This window comes from Pelophylax lessonae (assembly GCF_965119305.1).
Source record: "Pelophylax lessonae genome assembly, chromosome: 11".
NCBI lineage: Eukaryota > Metazoa > Chordata > Amphibia > Anura > Ranidae > Pelophylax > Pelophylax lessonae.
The window spans coordinates 101,819,488-101,827,852 of NC_138778.1; positions in this window are offsets into that span (position 1 = coordinate 101,819,488).

Consider the following 8,365-nt stretch of genomic DNA (forward strand, 5'->3'; position numbering starts at 1 on the left):
TCACACATTACCAAATCTCAGCACCCCCTCTCAGGAGACCCCCATTATTACCTCACACATTACCAAAACTCACCACCCCCACTGAGGAGACCCCCGTTATTACCTCACACCAGGGGCGTAACTACAGGGGTTGCAGGGGTTGCAATCGCTACCGGGCCCCATGCTCCAGGGGGCCCGGTAGCAAACCAGTGGGTGAACTTAAAGGATCGCAAAGGTCACACTTGCGACCGGGCCCTGGCTTTGCACCACTGTGGGGAGGCCCCAAGATTGCAGGAAGGGGGCCCACTGCAGAACTTGTGAAAGGATCCTGCTGCGGGACCGTAATAAAAGGCCATGCAACGAGTGTAAAGAGCCCCAGGATTAGTGGGAAGAGCCCTGGGCTTGAAGGGAAGGGCCCCGGCCAGGGGTCTGGGGGGGCCCTTCATGGTTTCTTGCATCAGGGCCCTGAAGGTTCTAGTTACGCCTCTGCCTCACACATTACCAAATCTCAGCACCCCCTCTCAGGAGACCCCCATTATTACCTCACACATTACCAAAACTCAGCACCCCCTCTGAGGAGACCCCCATTATTACCTCACACTTTACCAAAACTCAGCACCCCCTCTGAGGAGACCCCCATTATTACCTCACACATTACTAAAACTCAGCACCCCCTCTCAGGAGACCCCCATTATTACCTCACACATTACCAAAACTCACCACCCCCTCTGAGGAGACCCCCATTATTACCTCACACATTACCAAAACTCACCACCCCCTCTCAGGAGACCCCATTATTACCTCACACATTACCAAATCTCAGCACCCCCTCTGAGGAGACCCCCATTATTACCTCACACTTTACCAAAACTCAGCACCCCCACTGGGGAGACCCCCCCCCTCATTCCTGGGAGACCCCCCCCCCCCCCTCATTCCTGGTGACCATTATCACTGTGACATAGTGAAAGTTGTCACCAGAACAAGAGGCACTAAATCCTCCAATAGGAATGTGGTGACAGCTGTCTATAAGGGGAATTCCTCTCACTTCCTGTTACTTTCCCATTAGACGTTCCCTCTTCTTTTAGGACTCCTTTTTATCATGAGAAATTGTAAACATAGAACAAACCCATATGTAGGGAAAATGAATGGATTTCAGTGAGCTTAGTTCACACCATTGTCCTTATTACATGTGCAATAAAAACAAGTGCAGACTTTCCTCACATGTACACACAATAGAACGCACATCACAACATGACAAATGCCTGTAAATGCAGCTCAATAAAAAAATGATAAATATTTTATAATGATAAATAATAATAATAAAAAAAAGCATTGCAAAAGCAGTGTATGTATGATGTTGCAGTCACATACAATCCTGGGAAAGACAAGATGTAAGGCCTGGTATCTATATGTACCCACATGGGGATGCACAGGTTTTCCTTCCATCCCCAATGATAGCAATAAGGCAACAATGGCTGCACAGACACACTATGACAATATTTGCCTTTAGTAAATCAACCTCCCCGTCTCCAAAGTTGCCAACATTCTCATAAAGCTTTCAGAGACACTTTTTTGTCTGTAGGCGGAGTATTGTTTTAATTAGGGGCAGGGCTTTCATTAGTAGGCATGGTGCGGCTTGCCGTGGGAAAGAATGGGCATGGTTTTAATGATGCTAAATGATGGGTGTGGCCTAAAGGGGTGTGGTTATATAGAGTGTGAGATGACTTACATAGTGCAGAATGTGGTAATATATAGGGAAAGAAAAAAGAGAAAGGGGGATGGAGGGAGAGAGGAAGAGGAATGGAGAGAGGAAGAGAGAAAGAAATAAATAAAGAGGGATGGAGGGAAAGAGAAAGAAAGAAAGAGAGAAGGAAGGGAGGAAAGAAAGAAAGAAAGAAAGAAAGAAAGAAAGAAAGAAAGAAAGAAAGAAAGAAAGAAAGAAAGAAAGAAAGAAAGAAAGAAAGAAAGAAAAAAAGAAAAAGGGATGGAGGGAGAGAGAAAGAAAGAAAAAGGGATGGAAGGAGAGAGAGAAAGAAAGGGATGGGGGAGATAAAGAAAGAGGGATGGGGGAGAGAGAAAAAAGAGGGAGAGAGAGAGAAAAAGAAAGAAAAATGGAGGGAGAGGGAAGAGGGATGGAGGGAGAGAGAAAGAAGGAGGAAGGGAGTGAGAAAAAAGGAAAGAGGGATGTGGGGGGGGGGGGGAGAAACAGGGAGGAAGAGAGTGAGAAAGAAAGAAATAAATAAAGAGGAATGGGGGGGGGGAGAAAGAAAGAGGGAGTGAGAAAGAAAGGAAGAAAGAGGGATAGAGGAAGAGAGAAGAAAGAGGGAGGGAGGGCGAGAGAAACAAAGAAAGAGGGATGGAGGGAGAGAGAAGAAAGAGGGAGGGAGGGAATGAGAGCGAAAGAAAGAGGGATAGAGACGAAAGAGGGAGGGAGGGAGTGAGAAGGAAAGAAAGAAAGAGGGATAGAGGAAGAGAGAAGAAAGCGGGAGGGAGGGCGAGAGAAACAAAGAAAGAGGGATGGAGGGAGAGAGAAGAAAGAGGGAGGGAGGGAATGAGAACGAAAGAAAGAGGGATAGAGACGAAAGAGGGAGGGAGGGAGGGAGGGATAGAGAGAGAAAGAAAGAGGGAGGGAGGGAGGGAGAGAGAGAAAGAAAGAGGGAGGAAGGGAGAGAGAGAGAGAGAGAAAGAAAGAAAGAGGGAGGGAGGGAGAGAGAGAGAAAGAAAGAGGGAGGAAGGGAGAGAGAGAGAGAAAGAAAGAGGGAGGAAGGGAGGGAGAGAGAAAGAAAGAAAGAGGAAGGGAGGGAGAGAGAAAGAAAGAAAGAGCAAGGGAGAGAGAGAGAAAGAAAGAAAGAGGAAGGGAGAGAGAAAGAAAGAGGGCGGAGGGAGAGAAAAAGAAAGAGGGATGCAGGGAGAGAGAGAGAAAGAAAGAAAGAAAATGAAGCAAGAAAGAGGGATGGGAGGAGAGAGAAAGAGGAATGGAGGGAGAGAGGGAGTGAGAGAGAAAGAAAGAGGGATAGAGAAGAAAGAGGGAGGGAGGGAGGGAGAGAGAGAGAAAGAAAGAACGAAAGAAAGAAAGGAAGAAAGAAAGAGGGATAGAGAAGAAAGAGGGAGGGAGGGAGAGAGAAAGAAAGAGGGAGAGAGAGAGAAAGAAAGAAAGAAAGAAAGAAAGAAAGAAAGAAAGAAAGAAAGAAAGAAAGAAAGAAAGAGGGATGGAGGGAGAGAGAAAGAGAGAAAGAAAGAGGGATGGAGGGAGAGAGAAAGAAAGAGGGATGGAGGGAGAGAGAAAGAAAGAGGGATGGAGGGAGAGAGAAATAAAGAGGGATGGAGGGAGAGAGAAAGAAAGAGGGAGGGAGAGAGAAAGAAAGAAAGAGGGAGTGAGAGCGAGAGAAAAATAAAGAAAGAAAAAAGGATGGAGGGAGAGGGAAGAGGAATGGAGACGCTGTCTGTGTCCCCTCTGAGGAGACCCCTCCCCCCCAACCCCTTCTCCTGGTGATGATATTTACTGTGACATTGAGGAGAAAACTGAACGGTATACAGTATGTCACCAGGACAAGAGGTGACACCAAATCTTGCAACAGAAATCCTGTCAGGGAATTTCCTCTCACTTTCTGTTACACTTTCTCATTCTCTGTTCTTAGGGCTCATTTACGCCATATGCAATGAAACACTATTTTAAACAAACACATATGTAAGAAAAATGTATTTTAGCAAGCCTAATTTACATAAATGTGGTGCTTGCATGGGCATAAAAAAGTAAAGCATTCTGCAGTTTTTCACATGTAGATACATAAGTAATGTAACAGTGAATGCTTTACAAACACATGTAAATGCAGCTGAAAAGAATCCTAAAAAAAGTATTGCCATCACACATGTTCCTGGAAAAGGCCTCATTCACACAGGGTGTATCAATGTGTGCCCCATGTGAGGGCCACAGGGATGCACAGGGGTTTCGTGCAGGCAGTCTCAATAATGGCGAATGGGACGCGGTGGTTTCATGGACAATTCCACTGTCTCCAATATGATATCTGTATGGGTGTTGGCACATGTCCACAATAGGGTGACCACGTGTCCCGGATCGCCCGGGACAGTCCCGTTTTTGGGGTGTCTGTCCCGGGTCCCGGTCACCCTCATTACGGGACAATGCAATGTCCCGGAATGTCCGCCGAACTCGGTCAGTCTGGACTGTCTGTGAGTCATGTCCGAGTCAGTCCGTGGCTGGATGAGGGAGGATGGCTCGTCATGGCTGGGCTGGGCTGTGTGTACCATTAGAGGGCGGGCTGCCTGCAATTCGAGCCAATAGGAGAGCAGTGAGCAGAGGTGGACGGTGACGTCAGCTGGAGCCGGCCCGGGATCATCTCATGTGCGGCGCCGCCTCAGCTCAACTCAGCCTGCCTGCTCCTCCTGTAACTGTCTCCAACGGCCGGCTGGGTTATCAGTATTTAAGAAGAGGACAAAAAATGTAAGTTAAACTTTTCAATTCAATGGATGTCTGCTGGCAGTGCCACACACTGACCATAAATATAAAGGACCTATTTCCAAGAACTGTCATAGACATTCTGCAATGCTCTAATGTATGTTCAGCAACAGCAAGTGTACCACCAGTTAAAATTGTTGTGCTGCATTGACTAAAGAGTTTCTTTTTTCCCTAGTAAAGAGTTTTTATTCAGTGTTACCATTCTATTCATGTGATCTTTACAGAGAACCTGTTAATAGGTATTACAGCTAACTGCAAAAAAGGGGGTCAACAAAAGCTAAACTGGCTACTGGATAAGATGTAAACCTAGGGATGGAGGCTTCATCCCACCCAAGGCTCCTAAAAGCCTCCAGGAATCAGAGCAGAACTTACAGTATTAGAAACAAAAAGTCTGTTTTCTCTACATCAGCTATAGAACCTGGAACTCCTCGTGTGTATATGGGGAATCTAGGTGATACACATACACTGTCCACAATCCTGCCAGCCAGTGCCTTACAGCAGAAATTAGAACTGTTTCTGGGTCTGACCCAATTCTCAATAAAATGTCTGACACCAGTTCTCCTGGCATGTATTGTCCGCAGTGGCGGCCTGTACGTTGCAAGGGAATTTAGTGATTAAGGTAAAATCTTGCACAATCTCTATCTGTGTAAAACATAGAAGCTTTTTGGGAACTTGGCTTTAGCTCAGCAAATACAGCTAGCCTTTACATACTGGGTAGCTCTACTAGAGTTCTCAAACTCCCAAACAACAAAGTCACCAGGAAAAGCTTGAAGAGGGGTATCCCACTGTAGCGTTGGGAATCTATTGCAGAATGTCTATGACAGTTCTTGGAAATAGGTCCTTTATATTTATTTTAACTGGCATGTTTCAACTTTAGTCCCATGACCCCCTTTGAATCTCTTCGCTAAAATTCCATTTTAGGTGAATATTCCTATACAGTTATAGTGGTCTTTTTTTTTGGGCGGGGGAGTTGTCGGTTGGGGGGGGGGGGTGGGTGTCCCTGAATGGCAGTTTGGAAAAGTGGTCACCCTAGTCCACAAACTCACACAGTCTGTGTCGGGGACCAGCACTCACATGGATGACACATTGGGCAGTTTCTTGGCTCTCCTCTTCTCTGTTTCAGGTCCTCCCCTCTTGATATATCCAGGCAGGTCCTCCCCCCTTGATATAACTAGTCTCCTGTCAACTTTGATTGGCCCAGGACTTTGGAAAAATCTATCATCCATTCACACTTGTGTGACGTAATAATCGTGTGATTTCCATGCGACTTGACCGTGTGACTTAATGCAACTTTGGATGACTCCAACTTTGTTACGACTTTGGCTTTGACCAATGTAATTGTTTGGTTTGTGCTCTACAAAGTTGTTAGACATGTGCAGAACAGAAAAATTCATTTTGTTTGGTTTCTTTATTTTCTGACGAATCCTAAATTTTCAGAACAAATCAAATTCCGTGTGAAGAATAGCTGGTTATTAAGGAGTAGGTCTGGGAAACCGATGACTTTTCAGCTGTCAGCAGGCTTCCCTACTGACAGCTGATTGTAAACAAAAGAATACCGCCTCCTATCCATACCAGGCCCTTCAGTAGTGATGTCGCAAACATAAAATTCGCCGTTCGCGAACAGCGAACGCGAACATCGGCGAATATTCGCCAACCGGCGAACATTGCGAACCGCCATAGACTTTAATAGGCAGGCGAATTTTAAAACCCACAGGGACTCTTTCTGGCCACAATAGTAATGGAAAAGTTGTTTCAAGGGGACAAACACCTGGACTGTGGCATGCCGAAGGGAGATCCATGGCAAAACTCCCATGGAAAATTACATAGTTGACGCAGAGTCGGGTTTTATTCCATAAAGGGCATAAATCACCTAAAATTCCTAAATTGTTTGGAATAACGTGCTTTAAAACATCCAGTGTGTGTATACGATCAGGTATGATGTTGTATCGATCAGGTAGTGTAAGGGTTACGCCCGCTTCACAGTGACAGACCAAACTCCCCGTTTAACGCACCGCAAACAACCGCAAACAGACCAGAACCGGACAAAATGGGACAGGAACTGGGCTTTAAGGGTTAGGGTTAGGTTTAGTGTTAGGGGCTAGGGTTAGGGTTACGGTGAGATACTTAGGGTTAGAGTTAGTAACCCTACCCCTACGCTTCTAACCCTAACCGTCTAACCCTAAGCACTAAAAATAACCCTAGCCCTAACCCTAATTCTAATTTTTTTTTTTCTGCTTCTGGACATGCTACAGAGCTGAAACTTCACAGGTACACTTTTTAGACCCCCAGACACTGAATCACACAAAAAAAGTTCTTAAAAATTGTAATTTTTTGATAGAGAGCCAATTAAAAAAAATAAAAATAAAAAATTTCTTTGGATTTAGCATCTGGGGGGTCTAAAAAGTGTACCTGTGAAGTTTCAGCTCTGTAGCATGTCCGGAACCAGAAAAAAATACGAATTAGGGTTAGGGCTAGGGTTAGGCTTAGGGCTAGGGTTAGGGCTAGGGTTAGGGTTAGGGTTAGGTTTAGGGTTAGGGTTATTTTATGGCTAGGCTTAGAGGGTTAGGGTTAAGGTTAGAGGGTTAGGGTTATGGTTCGAGGGTTAGGGTTAGGTTTAGTGTTAGGGGCTAGGGTTAGGGTTACGGTGAGATACTTAGGGTTAGAGTTAGTAGCCCTACCCCTACCCCTCTAACTCTAACCCTCTAACCCTAAGCACTAAAAATAACCCTAACCTTAGCCCTGACCCTAACCCTAGCCCTAACCCTTACCCTAACCCTAGCCCTAACCCTAATTCTATTTTTTTTCTGGTTCTGGACATGCTACAGAGCTGAAACTTTACAGGTACGCTTTTAGACCCCCCCAGACAATAAATACAAAGAATTTTTTTTTTTTAAGTTTTTTTTTTTTTTTAATTTTTCCAATAATTGGCTCTCTATCAAAAATGACAATTTTTAAGAACTTTTTTGTGTGATTTAGTGTCTAGGGGTCTAAAAAGTGTACCTGTGAAGTTTCAGCTCTGTAGCATGTCCAGAACCAGAAAAAAAGATAATTGTTCAGTAGAGCAGGGATGGTGGGAACCCCTTTTACACCTATATGATCTTTTTTTTCTGGTTCTGGACATGCTACAGAGCTGAAACTTCACAGGTAAGCTTTTTAGACCCCCCCAGACACTAATCCAAAAAAAGTCATGCCTGCCACCGTATATATCAGTGGTGGGTGGGCAGTGGCACTGCAGTGGGCACAGTACACTCTGTGGACCTGACAGTCACTGGCACCCCAGGCAACTGCAATAATAAAAAATATTTTTTTTTTCAATTTGCAACAAGATGCTGTGCCACCGTATATATATCAGTGGTGGGCAGTGCACTGCAGTGGGTACAGTGCACTCTGTGGACCTGACACAGCACTCACTGCAATTATGACAGAGGAAAAAAAAATATTTTTTAAAATGCAAGGTACTGTGCCTGTGCCACCCGAAATGAGTGTGGTGTGCACACAGTACAGTCTGTGGTGGGTCTGTGGCCTCTCACACACAGCGGGCAGGCAACTGCAGTGTACAATAGATAAATATATATATATAAAAAAAAAAATACTCAATTACCAGCCCTAAAAAGGGCTTTTGGGGACACTAGATATATATATATATATATATATATATATATATATATATAAAAAATTACACAAATACCAGCCCTTAGAAGGGCTTTTTGGGGTGCTGTCAGGATGCTGTCCTTACAGCAGTAGTGGACCAAGAACACTGACTAGCAAGACCAGGAACACTGACTAACAACTGTCCCTAGCTATTAACAGCAGCAGCAGCAGCAACACTCTCCCTGCTCTCACTAACACACTGCTTCAGAATGATCTAAGATGGATGCTGCCCTTGCTTATTTATAGGAGGTGGGAGGGTGT